The 15,333-nt window shown below is 39.1% G+C and overlaps 1 long non-coding RNA gene across 2 annotated transcripts in view; it reads right to left on the reverse strand.

Moving 5' to 3' along the window:
• Positions 1 to 512: 512 nt before the first annotated feature.
• LOC138995974 (uncharacterized) overlaps positions 513 to 15,333 on the reverse strand; it is a 42,028-nt gene continuing 27,207 nt past the window's right edge. For both annotated transcript variants that reach the window (XR_011468707.1, XR_011468706.1), the window contains 2 exons: positions 3,495 to 3,556; positions 513 to 3,271 (listed from right to left, as the gene is read on the reverse strand). This is a non-coding gene — a long non-coding RNA (uncharacterized lncRNA). The remainder of the gene's footprint in view (positions 3,272 to 3,494; positions 3,557 to 15,333) is intronic.

Consider the following 15,333-nt stretch of genomic DNA (forward strand, 5'->3'; position numbering starts at 1 on the left):
TCAAGCCCGAAACCCAGGCATATGCCCTGACCAGGAATTGAACTGGTGACCTCCTGGTTCATAGGTCAACAGTCCACCACCAAACCATGCTGGCTGGGCCCCAGCTTCTTCCTTTTTAAAAAAAATACACATTTTATTGATTTTTTACAGAGAGGAAGGGAGAGGGATAGAGAGTTAGAAACATCGATGAGAGAGAAACATCAATCAGCTGCCTCCTGCATACCCCCTACTGGGGATGTGCCCGCAATCAAGGTACATGCCCTTGACCGGAATCAAACCTGGGACCCTTCAGTCCGCAGGCCGACGCTCTATCCACTGAGCCAAACCAGTTAGGGCCCCAGCTTCTTTCTTTAAAATGCTGGCAAGATGGCTTTGCCTCACATGTACAAATACTCTGTATTATTATTTTCTTTCCGGAGAGCGATAAAACATGTTGCCAGAAAACAGCTAATGATTTCCATGATAGTAAGCATGCAAACGTCTATGCATGTATGGAACTAGATACCCATTTTCTCATATCTCAGAGGTTTTGGTGTGATTTTCCCACCCAGCCAGGCCGTGAAGTAGGGTGGGCAATTAGTGATGTGGAAGACTGCCTGACAGTGGTGGGTGGAAGCTGCAGTTCCTTCCATCTCAAGATGCTCATGTACAAATTGGGAATACAGATACAGAACAACAACAAAATGCATCGACTTTTCCATTCTCCATTCTTCCACTCTGGCCGAGTGACACAGACCAGCAATGACCAGGAGTTCAAAACTGGTTTTGTAAACCACTCTCCTTCACTGAAAAGCAGTTGATGAGAGACGTTAAGGACCGGTTGCTCCGAGAATTTTCACTCCACTGAAGCCAGTAATTGTAGCTTAAAATGACGTGGTGGCTTTATATTTTAATTATTCATTTTACTTTTAACAGATATGTTCTGAATCTGCCCACTCCTCATTGGATCAAGTTAAATGAACTGTTTCCCTGGCTATGCATGGGGAATGCTAGTAAGTAAAATATGTGTACTATAAGGGATTTCTGTAATTAGCGAATATCCACTAGTTTTCCTAGAGATTTTAGGTGGGGAGATTTTTTTAAAAATAACCAGCCAAATGTGCAATGTGATGGCTGAGTACCATTTTATTTTACTTATTGGATCTCCATTGGTGTTAAAATTCTTCCAGTGACCACTTTTGCTTCAAAGTATGGAAAAGTTGCAGTTTTGATTAAGCATTTCCCTTCTTTTCCAGTAACTATTATTTGAGATCTGCTCTGAACTTGCATACCCTTGTTCTGATACACAAGAGACCAGTTACTTGGAAATAAATTATCTTTTTTCACGCTGAATGATCAGCCATTTCGTATTTAATCAAAGTGCGCCAAGCACTGTTAACAACTAGCATCTCCTTTAATGTAATTCAATCCTTCAACAACCTTGAAAATTGGGTATTATTATTCCCATCTTATGTACAGGAACTAGGGCTTACAGAGGTTAAGAGAGGAGTTCAAAGTGACACAATTAGGAAGCAGCCAATAAAAACAAACCTTGTTCTGTGATTCCAGGGACATGCTCTATCACAGGACAATTTACTCATTTAAATGAGACAATCAGGAAGATAGTTGGTATTGTTAAGGTGAAGGATAAGTGATGCTCTCATCTCTAAGTTTTTAATTCAGTTTGAGCTATGCCATTTTTTATTTGAATTGGTCCTCTTTACTCTTAAAAATTAAAAGTAATGCCAAATCTTCCATTATGATTAGAACATTCAGAAGAGGCTCCTATGAGTCTCCTATTTCAGCAGTTTAGGAATAAAGTAGGCATATCCACTATTGAGCTTTCAGATTCAGAAGTCAAAGAGGGTAAGAAGCCCAGAAAGATCTCTAGAAGTTAACGGGAACTTTCTCATCTTGCCATACATGGTCCATTTCTCCTGCTTTCTCTTCCTACAACACGAACAGTGTTTGCATTTTCTTAAATGTTCCTTTAAAGCATAGGGAGTTAGGATCTTCAGTATTTCAAACCCAGGGAAAACTAGCCCTTTAAGGGAAGAGCAGTTTAGGGGAGGGGGAGGGCTTTGTCACAGAGAGACCGGGCATCAGATCCCTCCTGTGGCCACTCCCAGGCCATAAGAATAGCCACTAGTAACCTCTGAGCTCCCTTTCCTGATGGTATTTGCCCTACAGAGTTTTTGCTGAACAAGATAACATTAGCATAATATCTGAGGCAGCAGGAACTGTTTACAGTCAAAGTTATTCCCTTTCTGTCCACTTCTCTGTGTTGGTTCATCTAGAGGCAGCTTATTTTCTATAAGCAATTTTCTCCATTGTGGCTCTTTCTGGCCTGGATAGGTAATTTTAGTATTAGTATTATTCATTGTAATTGTGGTAAAATACACATAACATAAAATTTACTCTTTTCACAATATTTAAGTGTACAATTCATTGGTATTAAGAACAGTCCCATTTTTAGACAGTCTTCAACACCATCCAGATCCAGAACTTTCTCATCTTCCCAAGTTGAAACTCTGTCTCCATTAAGTAATAACTTCCCATTTCCTCCTCTTCCAGCTCCTGGTAACCACCCTTCTCCTTTGTGGTTACCTTATATAAGTGGAATCATACAGTATTTATCTCTCTGTGACTGCCTTTTTTCACCTCGCATCATGTCCTCAAGGTTCACCCATGTTGGAGCATGTGTCGGAATGTCCTTCCTTTTAAGGCTGAATAATACTGTATGAACATACCACATCTTGCTTATACATTCATCTGAACAGATCATTTTGATTGTATGGATGCTTGGGCAAAAATGTAACTGAGACCACCTTCCTTCAAAAAGGACTTCTGTAGCTCTTTCTGGTGGTTGGGGAGGAGGAGGAAGAGAGGGGAAGGCAGTGCTGGGTGGACAAAGCTTGGTGGCCCTCCACACCTCCCCCTCCTTTCTGTGATCCAGCATTTTGCTTCCTGCCATGTCCTTCTCCATGGGGTGAGTCATTTAAATAGCAATGGCCAAACCCTACACCTAAGTGTTCACTCCGACATTAAGTTAGGCAATCACCTACTATGAGGAGAAAGTAAATAATATTTACTATGAGTTTACAAATCTTCCCTAAGCTTAGATTTTGATGGTTCTGGTTTCTTATGTCTGGGAGACTAGGAGAGACTATGTTGTCAGTCATCTGTTTCTTCTGTCTGTCCCGCTTTCTGTCTCTCCTTTGCCCCTCTTTCTTTTTCCACATTCACGATACTTCCTTCACTGTCATGATATATTTGAATCTGTGTTCTTTTCCTGAAATGGGTGCAAAGAAGCATAGTATTAACCTAACTAAATAATTTTCTATTTCGAAACTCATCCTGAGAATTCTCCCTCCGTGTTCATTGTTTTGTATCTCTGGGTCTCCAAATCTTAGGAGCAAAAGGGTAGTGAACCACTAAATACCACAGTATAGTATTGTGTAGTTCACTGGGAATCCGAAAGAATGGAAAATTTGGTACAAATACAATCCACTTACACCAAACTTCCAGGCTGGTTCTCAGACATAGAATTTTCGAAGAATTGTTTCTGCCTCAAACCCTGTAGGTAAAAAGAGCACATGAAAACATCCATCCTTCTCTTTAGAAAATGAAGACATAGAAATCAATCTCAGTTTCTTGCCTTAGAGAAGTATGAAAAATCACCATTGGAAATGTGTGTTTGTCCCAACCTAGGCAGCTTCACAATTCTCTCTTAAGAAAAGGGAATGAGAAATTTTGAACAGAAGCTGTTTAAAGTCCAAGTCCCAAAGCGTTTTTATAACCAAACTGTCCCTAGAAACGCTTCTACCACAAAGACTATGAAATTTGGTGCCATAAAAAAAAATACAGAATTTTAGAGATAGAAGGATCTTGGTCCAAACCTCTAAACGATGCTTCTCTTTTAGTTCACACAATGGAAGATGTAGGTGAACAAGAATAGGCACTGTGGCTCGTGTGGTCCATGGTCATTGAAAGATGCTAGAAATAGGATCAATGTATTTGGGCAGCATGAAGGTGGAGGAAAGAAAGGAAGAGAGAGGAAGGAAGAAGGGGGAAAACACGGAGGGTACAAAAGGGGGGAAGCAGGAAGGTAATATTTATTGCATTTTACCCCAATAGATATTACCAAAGTAACTAATTAAATTATCTCAACAAACCACTAGCAAAGATGTTACCATCCTGGATTTAGAGTTGAAAAAACTGAAATTCAAAGAATATAAATACATATATTCTTAGCATTGACTTAGAGAGAGGAGGCACAGAATTCCTCTTGAAGGGGACACAGGTGAGAGAAAGGCAGACAGGATGGATGTGATGGACACACACTCATCACATGCTTTGACGACAGTCTTGTAATGAAGAGATCACAGCTGTGCCCATGAGTTACACAGAACCTGGATTCATATTGAACGAAGTTAAGTTCCTCCTTATTTTTCAGATATGGCAAAAGAAAAGGTGATCGTGGAATTTATGATGTTTTCTCTCTACAAGTTCTGTTTAGCACTAATGTCACCTTTGACCCCTTATCAAATGTGGGTCATAGTAGATTATAGAAACATGGTAGGAAATGGCCTAATACCAGTACACAATGCTAGGAAAGAGGAGAACACCACTTTGATCCAAGCCGTGTTTGTACCCTAAGATGTGAATTTTGATTATTCTTATTTTAGCTTCCAGAACAATTGGTCTTATGACTGATTGGGCTAATAACTGATTTCAGGAGAAAAGATTCCTAAAATACATTGTATGTGTAATTTATAAGCATGACTTTGTTGACACATTATTTAAATAATTTAGAAACAGTAAAGGGCTCTCAGATTTCACCAGCATCCTTTGTCTGAAAACACACACGTCCCTTTATTGTGTATGTGTGTGTGTGTGGGGGGGGGGGGGGGGGTGGTGCGGAGCAGGTTCAAATGTAATGTTCTGAGCTTCATGCAGACTTCTCTGGCAAATCATTTAGCGTCTATATGTGTCTGTTTCCTCTGCAATAAGATGAGAAAGCTGGACTGCACTCTGAGACCCATGTCAGGCCCGGCCTTTGAGGCGTCTTCATTCCCTGAAAGGTCTGCTTATAGAATGCTCCATTCACTGTTGACTTTTCTGCCCCAGTGCAAAGATTTAAACACAAATTTTCATCCCCATCACCATCCCAGGAACTTTCACAGAATATCTATTATATGCTAAGAGCTGTATGTATATTATTTCTAATTCACACTATAATCCTAAGGATAGGCAGTATTATCTCTAATATACTGATGGAGCATTGCACTAACTCAAGAATTATTCAGTATTTGGGATTAATTTGGGGATGAATGCTATAGGGTATTTTCAAAGCTAATTCACCAAAAAAGGTTTCTGTTTGTTTGGCTGGTTGGGGGTTTTTTTGTTTGTTTGTTTAATTCTTTTTTCTTTAAGGTTGCTTCCTTAGGCTTGATTCACAAGAGAATAATTATAATTTTCAAATCGATGAAGGTGAATTCTTTTTCAAGGCAGCACCATTCTCACTCCATTTATCAGGCAGTTCCTAAACTTATCTTCCCACAAACAGAAGGAACCACTCCTTCCCGTGTGTCCACTTTGGACTCTGACCATATTTGTGTCCCAGCACCTACAATGCTTTTATCAAACTGAATCATTACATGCCTATCTCCCCTTACCAGATTCTGCCTGTGAGTCCCTACAATAATGTCTTTTGTCTTTATTGGGAGAGAATCTTTTTTATCTTTATTGCCCAATCAGTTCAGTAGTGCCTGATATATAGCAGTCACACAAAAAAATCATGAATGAATGAATAGAATGTTGATAAATTAGCTTTCATAGAATTATGTAGATTTCAACTATAAGCAAAAATAATCTATGTGTTTTTATCTTTTTTTAAGTATCTTTTTAAATATATGTTTTTATTGATTTCAGAGAGAGGAAGGGAGAGGGAGAGAGAAATAAAAACACTAATGATGAGCAAATCATCAATGAGCTGCCTGCTGTGCACCCCCTAATGGGGATCAAACCTGAAACCTAGGCAATGTGCCCTGACCAGGAATAGAACTGGTGTTCTCTTGGTTCATGGGTTAATGCTCAACCACTGTGCCACACCAGCCGGGCAGTGTGTTTTATCTTTTCTACATTTACATCAGCATGGTGGGCTGGCAGAGAAGTTCCCCTCAATCATATTTTCCTTTCCATACTCTCTATAAAGGGGTTTTGTAAGTACTCTCCTTCTTAGTTCAGGAAATTCTCTCAGTTCTGCTTAATATCATCTAGGCCTGATACAACGCCAGAGTTTCTGCTTTATCCCTATCCTGTGTCCTCCTCCTTCACCTAACCCTTCACTGTTGACAGCCAGTTGGAGGATCAACATTGCTCTACAGTTTCCATTGATGAGATCATTAACATTGGAGGTGGAGATGTGACCATCATCTCTCAGTTTATACCGTTATTTCTTGCTTGATCAACATTAGCATTAGATTTAGTAGCTGGCTCTCTGAGAAAGTAGGCCTATAATTTACCTCTTGTCACTCCTCTTCCCTATGTTTACATGATGATTACATTTATGTGTCAACTTGACTAGCCCCTGGGATATCCAGACATCTGATTTAAACGCTATTTCTGGTTGTGCTGTAGGGTGGTGTTTCTGGAAGAGATTAGCATTTGAATCGGTGCATTGAGTACTAGTAAAGCAGATGGCCCTCCCCAATGTGGGTGGGCATTATCCAATCCATTGAGAGTCTGAATAGAACTAAAGGGGGAGTAAGGTTGGATTCACCCTCCCTCTGTCTGATGGCTTCATATGGCAAGTCTGCTTTCTCCTTCTCAGACTACACAGCCTCTATAACTGCATGAGCCAATACCTCATACTAAGTTAATTTCAAGATATATCCTATTGGTTCTGTTTCTCTGGAGAACCCTAATAAAATTCTTATTTTTATTTCCTCTATTAAATATACCTAAACTTATTTTTCCATTAGTACTCTTTCTTAATTTATCCCCTCAATTTGTTGAGAAGTACATCTTCAAGTAACTTCCTAAGAAGGGTGTGTGGGAGATAGATTTTCAATGCATGGGTATATTTGAATATATTTTATTATTGGGTTGATCATTTGGTTGAGCAGTGTATTCTAGATTGAAAATACTTTTCTCAGACCTCAAAGACATTGATCCATTTTCTTTTGGCGTTCCGTTATTTTTGAAAATTTTGATGCCAATTGGGATCTCATCCATTTGTACGTCGCTGCTCCCTCCCCTCTCCAGTCCTCTCTCATTGCTGGGAACTTTATGATCTCACATCCAGAATTTCACACAGGTACATCTAACTGTGTGTAACCATTCACTAACACATCTTGGCACCCTTAGGCTCTTTTTTTAATAGGAATTTTTTGACCGTCTAGTATCTTTGCACAAATGTTACCGAGTGAGGCCTTCTCTGACCACCCAGTTGAAGTTGCAGCCCTGCCCCAGCAACCAATCTCTCTTCCTTCCCTGCCTTATTTTTGTCCATAGCACATAGCAATCTCTAACATACTGAGTAATTTGCTTACTTCCCCACCCCTCTTCCATCACAGGAATGTAAGCTCCAAGAGGGCAGGGATTTTGGTCTCTTTTGTTTACTCTTTTATGCCCAGAACTCTGTCCAGCATCTAGTGGGTATTCAATAAATATTTGTTAAATAAACCTTTGTTTCGTATGTAAGAAAGAGGAAATAAAAGCTCCATCTGCATGTGTAGGGCTTGACAACTGTCACACTTCACTGTAGATTGGTTCTAGGGCCAGCTGTCCATGTGGAGGAGAGGATGTAGAGAGAGAATAGAAATCAGAAGTAAATCTATTGAAACAGATTGTTCAATTATTGGTGGTTATTTTTTTTCTGTATCGTTTGAATTTTTATATTTATTGTAGAAATTTACAAAGGATTAAAAGTTAACAAAATGTGTTTTCAAGATGTTCCAGTGAGTATTATCCCAGTGTTAGCTCATCATGTGACCTGCCCAGGTGAACATCTATTCAACACGTCCTCTTCATTCCAAGTTGCTACCTGATTCTCCTCTTCAGCTTTCCTCGCAGACTTTTAACTCCTTCACCACTTGAAAACACCACTTTAACTTAGGCATAGGTTTCTTTAGAAATCTTATTTTTGATAGGGTTGTTAAGATTTCTGCTACCTAGGCAACAGAGTATGGTTCTGTCACTAACATCCTTTCATTTTTAGCAAAGTGAAGTCTTAAAATATTTTAATAAATTTGTAAAGATAAAAGCCAACTTTAAAATATTTGTCTTAAAGAAAAAAAAATAGAGGAGGTGATAAATATAATGGGCTGCATATTTGACCGTGTTTCTTGGAGAAAACAGAACAAGCTTGGAAAGAGAGAGAAGGGTGAATATTTTAAAACAACACAAACAACATCCTGAGGTACCAATAAAGTCCAGGTCTAGTTTTCAAAGTTGGATTGATTCCTTGAAGAGCATACTGACTGACTCCACATATTGCATCTTAAACACACATAGACCCATTTACGCTATTTTTTAGATTGTGGAAGCAATGCTTCTGATTAAACTATTAAAATGCAAATAAAGATTCCAACTAAAATACCATACTGTAAAATCTAGAGATAATTTCTCTAGCATGCTGTTTTGAATTCTACACTTTTACTTAAAAATTATATTATGAACATTTACCATATTATGAAAAGTTCTTCAAAATCAGAATTTTTCAGAAGCATCAATGTACCATAGTCTAACCATCCCAATACGTTTTTCATATACTTTCTTTCCGGTGTTTGATATTATAAATAGAATGTAAAGAGTATCTCTGTGCAAAATAAAAACCACATTGTCTATATTTCCTTTTCACTTCTAATGACAGAATTCTAGAAGAAGAAACTCAGGTAAAATGATTCAAGGTTTTTAGGCTCCTGAACATACTGCAAATACTTCTCTAGGTGATACTGGACACTCACCTCAGGCTTACCTGACAGTATCCACCATCTGACCTTCTCTAGCTCTGAGTTGAAAATGAAATATATTAAAGGTGATGTTTAGATTTATGAGATTAATAAGAAAGTTGGATGTCCCCTATCTTTACTGACCATTTGTAATTCTCCATAAATTACCTTTGTCTTTTTATACTTTTTTTCTATAGAAATGTTAGTTTTTTTTATACAGATTTATAAAAACTTTGAAAAGAAGTGTTACCAACTCCTTGCCTGTTATCAGTGGCAAACATTTTTCAAAGTTTATCATTTTAATGTTTTTCATGGTATTTTCTTTTTCGTTTAAGAGATGAGAATTTTGATATTCAGAGTTTGAAACTTTATTTCACCCAATCTATTGGTCTTTTCCTGGATCAAAGGGTTCTTCTCCTGAGAGCCACCTTATATTCTCCTAATAACTGTGTTGTTTTCTCTGCTTACATACATTGAATTATTTAAACATCACTGAAATTAATGCCTATGTGGGACATATGGGATAAAGTGAGGACCTAACTTGATATTTTCTATATTCCATTTATCTAGTAATCCATCTCTTCCTTTGTTTTGTGATGTTACCTTTATCATATCTCAAGCTATTGCACATAAATAGAGGGCTTTCTTTTTTAGGACTATTCTCTTTTATTAATTCACTAGAGGCCCGGTGCACGAAATTTGTGCACTGGCGGTGGGGGGGGGGGGGGGGGAGGGGTGTCCCTCAGCCCACCCTGTGCCCTCTTGCAGTCCGGGACCCCTTGGGGGATGTCTGGCTGCCCGGGGAAAGTTGGCCTAAGCCAGCAGTCAAACATACCTCTCGCAGTCTGGGATCCCTCACTCCTTGCCACTTGGCTCACTGCTCCTTAGCACTGCTGCGGAGGTGGGAGAGGTTCCTGTCACTGCCACTGCACTCGCCAGCCATGAGCCTGGCTTCTGGCTGAGTGGTGCTCCCTCTGTGGGAGTGCACTGACCACCAGAGGGCAGCTCCTGCATTGAGCGTCTGCCCCCTGGTGGTCAGTACAGGTCATAGCGACTGGTCATTCTGCTGTTTGGTTGATTTGCATATTAGCCTTTTATTATATAGGATATTTGTGCCAGCACCACCCTTTGCTGTAGCTTTACAGTATATCTTCTATCTGATAGAAGAAGTTCACTCCTCCTCATTAGCTTTCCTTTCAAAACATTTTTATTATTCTCATGTATTTATTCTTCCAGCAAAACTTCCAAAGAAAAGTCCCATTGCGAGAATATTGGATTGCATTAAACCTAAAAATTAATGTGGGTAAATTGATATATTTGTAATATTCCACACAGACACACTGTATGTCTTTCCATTTATTTAAGCCTTATTTCATGTTTCTTGGTATAATTCTGAGGCATTTTTCATGAGGTCTGACACATTTCTTATTAAGCTTGTATTTCTTGGTGTTTGAGATTTCCGTTACTCCTGTGAAAGAGATTTTTGTCCTCATTATATTTTCTGGTTGTGGCTGGGATGTTTGAAATCCATGGATATTTACTATTCATTTATCTTGCTGAACTCACTTCTAATTGTTTTTTAGCTGATTCTCCAGGGTTTTTCTAGGTATGTGATCCTATCATCTGCAAATAATGATAACTTTGTTTCCTCTTTTCCAGTAATCACACTTCCTATTTCTGTTTTCTGCTGTAACCAAAATTTCTAAAATAATATTAAACAATAGGGAGAATAGCAGACATCCTTGTTTTGTTCCCAATGCTAATGGGAATGTCTCTAATGGTATTTTTGCAATAAATAATGATATAAGCTGCCAGTGAAAAATATGCTTTAATGTGTTTTATGAATTTATTCTATTCATAGATAACAAAAATATGAATCCCCACTAGAAATGATTGTAATACTTTATCAGTGCCTTTCAAAATTGAATGATCATATAGTTTTTCTTATTTGATCTAATAATATAATATGATGACAATAAAATTTTTACAGCCATTCATTTTTTTCTATCACCAATTATCCCCTTAAGCCCTCCTCCCCTCTCCCCTGCTTTCCCCCACAATCACCACACTGTTGTCTATGTCCATGAGTTCTTTCTCTTTTTTACTCAAACCCTACAAACCCCAACCCCCATCTTCTGACAACTGTCAGCCTGCTCTCTATCTATTGATCTGTCAATATGATGTGATGGATGACAATACATTTTCTAATATTAAATCAAACTGATAGATACTACTTGGTTGTACTAGATTATTATTTTTAAATACTTTTAATTCACTTGGCTGTTAACTTATTTACAATTTTAAAAATATATTAATTCTTATCTTTTTACCCTATCTCTGTTATGTTTTATTATTGAAAATAATAATGGCAGTTGCAATCATTTTAAAAGCTTATACCATGTTCCAAACACTGCATTTTCTCATGTAATTCTTACAACAATGACAAGTGAGATGTAGCATTATCTGTATTTTGCAGAAAAGGCACCGAGGCCCAGAGAGGGGAGCCTGTCTCCGCAGCCTGTGCTGCATAGTTTTGGAGAGTGAAATATGAGTTGGGTAGCTTTCCATGCTCTGGAACAGAATACATAAAATAGGGGGGAAAATCTGTTTCTTGACAAATAAAAAGACTGATTCAGATATGTACAGGAGGCAGAGCGCTGCTGTGACAATGCATGGACTTTGACACCAGGCATGTGCTGGTTTGCTTTCCAGCTCTGTCCATCACTTAGCACTTAGCACTTAGTAAATAGACAATGGCGGCAGGCCTGTCTGTCCTGGCTCTGTGCTCCTGCTCTGGCCCCTCTTCAGTCTGGAAGACCCTCCGCTTCCTCTGCCCATTCAGTTCCTACTTACCCTCAATACCAGCTGCTCTGGACAGTGCATCTCCCATTGAACGCCCAGCACTCTGCTGGCCCTGTTCCTGAGTGTGGAGGCTGGTGACCCCACCTAGACATCCCATCGTACTGGTCTATGCTTCATGGGTTAAAGACAATAGAATGAACATCAATTCCAGGGAAGAAACCTCTTCATTGTATAGAGTAGGAAACCAATATATAGAATGACTGAGGGACTTGTTCTAAGGAACAAAGTGGTACACTAGCTACAGGAGGGGGTAGGCATAGTGAAATAACTTGGTTCTGTAAAAATGGAAACAGCTGGATGTGAATTATGCTTTGAGCAACCTACTAGTTCACTGACCCCAGGCCAGTTCCGTCACCTTCCTGGACCACTTTGTCCTTACTTACAAATCGGGAAGGATCATATCTTCTTTGTAAGATTGTTGTGATGATAAGAGATAAAGTATTTAAAATGTCAGACATGTGCTGGATTTTACTGTAGGTTTCCAGTTCTTTATTTTATTATACTGCCTCTTTCCATAGGACTAATTTATTTGAAAGTAGGCTCTGTGTTGTATCAGTCCCCTATATTCTCTGTAACACACAGTTCAGTTCAGAGCATTCGGTGGGAGCTTCAGAAATACATTTTTAAAGGAAACAGTTGTTTTCTGAAAGAAGAACATTTGCATAAGTGAGTGTTCTCTGGAAGAACAACACTCACTTAAATGAACAATGAATTTAATTCTACTCTCTTGTTTCCCCCCCCATTCTTATTGCTCTATTGCTCTCTTATGCCTTTATTTTTTATATCATTCCCATATGAGACAAATACTGCATAAACACATAAAATGTTAGTAATAAATGAAATTTCTAGCCTCTAAGAAAGTAGTGTTCTTGAACAAGCCTTAGGGGTTTATATAGTTTTAATCTATGAAAAATAATTAAGTTCTTCCCAGTGTTCATTTGTATTGTAGTATTAAAGCTCCAGATATCAGAGCTGAAAAGATTTCCAGACTCATGCCAGAAAGAAGCTTCTAAGTGTACTCTGGCACAAGGCCACCTGCAGGGTGAGAAAAAGTTCATGATTTCCCACTGTGTGAAGTCACATGGACAAAGTCCTTTTGTCCAAGTGGCCTTGTCATGTGACATCGCTAAATATTTTTCACTTGGCCTTCCAATCACGTCCAAAGTGTCATACCCCTCGAAACAATTTGATGTGTGCATAATGGGAATTTGAGGTGAAGCTAAGAGGGGTCACCGGTTGGCAAGAATTGTACTGTGACTAGTGAACCAAATGCAGACATCTCCAAGTTTCCTTAGGACATGTACAAGGTGAGGAAAATTCAAATTAAGAGCCAAAGTCCTTTCAGGGCTGAGAGGTAAAAATAGAGTACTGGTCAAGTTAGTGGAGGACAAAAAGTAGATGAGTTTCTTTTGTTTGAGAACAGAGTTTGGATTAGCATGGATTTCATAACATTTTCGGGATTTGTACCTTTCGCCAAAAGAAGCAAGGGCAAACTGATAATTTCTTAGAGAGCAGAAGGCAAAAAAATTGGAATTTAATTTCTCACATGGCATGAATAAAAACATGCAATGTTTTTCTTGTTTTGAAAAATAACCAAAGGATTATTTGGTAAGAATGTTTTTAAATTCCTTCTTTAAGCTACTCATTTTCCCGTCTTAAGCAGTCTTTGCCTCTTATACCAGATCCCATTCCCCTATAGCTGTTTAATCACACGAACCCACAAAGGCCTGTGTCTGCTGGCTTTATTCTGCAGATTCTCAATCAGCCCCATGAATGCCTGTTTTGACACCGTCTCGTTAGCAATTCTGTGCACTACCCAGGCTCCTCCTTTCCTACAATAACAGATCTTCATTAGACTTCCATTTTTCAGCCATTTAAATCCTGACTACAAATTTGAGAATATTATCTGGCTCATCTATTTACCAAACTTAGACAGCAATTTTCTCAAAGATACAATGGTTGTGACTTATCTCCACCATTTATATGTTAAAATAATATTTTTCTAAAGACAATATTACCATGCATTTGTATAGTTGTCAGGCAGGGGAAGCGTTATTTTCCTGAAGGATTTTTTGAGAAGGGACTGTGTTCCAAGTGCTCTGACACTCTCCAGTAGAAATAAATGAAATAAAAATAAGTTGTAAGAAGATGGGAGATTCCTCCAGTGGTGTTAGTTATGAAATGATTTCTGGGCCCCCCGATGAAGTCTGCTCCTGGCTGATAAGCTGAGTAGATCGAAGGCCACTCAAGAATTGAGTGAGAGCAACACAACACAGGTCTTCCCAAATCTCTAGAAGGGCTTCCAACTTTCCTATTCACCTAGTTTTTGGCCATTGTCCAGGATGTCCTAGGGAACTCAGAGCCTCTTTTCTTGGTGCCCTTGTGAGTATTGGTCATCCTATCTAATAAAAGCATAATATGCAAATTGACCTAATGGCCGAACAGCAGAATGACCATCCGGGACCACGCTATGACACCCACTGGCACCAGGCCAGCCAAGGCGGGTGTGATGTGATTGGTCAGGGGCCCGGACATTGCCCCATGATCATCCCACAGAGGGAGGCCCAGGCCACTGACCAGCGGGCTGCAGTGGGTGGCCCCGGGAAGCCCAGGTCCTGGGTTCTGGCAGCCAGAGGGAAGCCTGGGTCCCAGGTGCCGGAGGGAAGCCGGTGCCAACAGCCGGGGGAAGGAAGGCCTACTCTTGCATGAATTTTGTGCATTGGGCCTCTAGTATTGATTTAAAAATGATGGTGCAGGGATTTCTAAAGAGAGAGTGGTGATTGGGATAGGGAAACTGGTGCTTTTTGAAGCTACAGAAATTTTTAAAGAAGAGTGAGAAAACATCAATTGGTCATCTCAAAGAATGATGGTTAAGAAGTTGATGAGGATTATGGGAGCTCTAGAGACCCCAGTATCTCCACATCACACAACACTGTCTTTCATTCCTCTTTACATATTTCTCCTTGAGAATAAACCTCGCTGACAATCAGCCAAACTGAAAAAACCTACTGCACCACAGTTGGAAAAACATGTCAGACTGTATTAAAAAAAAGGGAAAATACAGGAATCCTGTATTTTTGTAGAGTTCTGTTTTGCCTAACTCTTTAAAAATTCTTAGATTCACCACATGGAGCTAAGACCAATGTGATACTTTCAATATTTGATATTTGAATCTAATAATATGAGTTACCATTGCCCACTATAGTTTATAATGTGCTTTCTTTCGTATAATGTTGTTTCTCAAACAGAGATCATCGGAGATGTGACATGGGTATACACGATCAAAGAATAAGGAGCATCACTTTATTGTTCCTGCTGGTAAGACATTTAAAATGCTATTTTGTATTAAAACAAACACACATCTATTATTAAATATAATGCATAATTCACTTGATTTTCTCAGATAAAACCTGAGCCTTCAAAGCAAAGCCATGCCTGAAATGTGCCACAAGGAGCGCTTTGCCTGCAGTGTGCTCAGAGCACTGAGGGTGCTTGGTGAAAATCTTGTTGGGAAATCTTATTTCATTTTCCCAAC

This window comes from Myotis yumanensis, unplaced genomic scaffold, assembly GCF_028538775.1.
Source record: "Myotis yumanensis isolate MYYU_CA2020_CCGP unplaced genomic scaffold, mMyoYum1.0.hap1 SCAF_17, whole genome shotgun sequence".
Classification (NCBI taxonomy): domain Eukaryota; kingdom Metazoa; phylum Chordata; class Mammalia; order Chiroptera; family Vespertilionidae; genus Myotis; species Myotis yumanensis.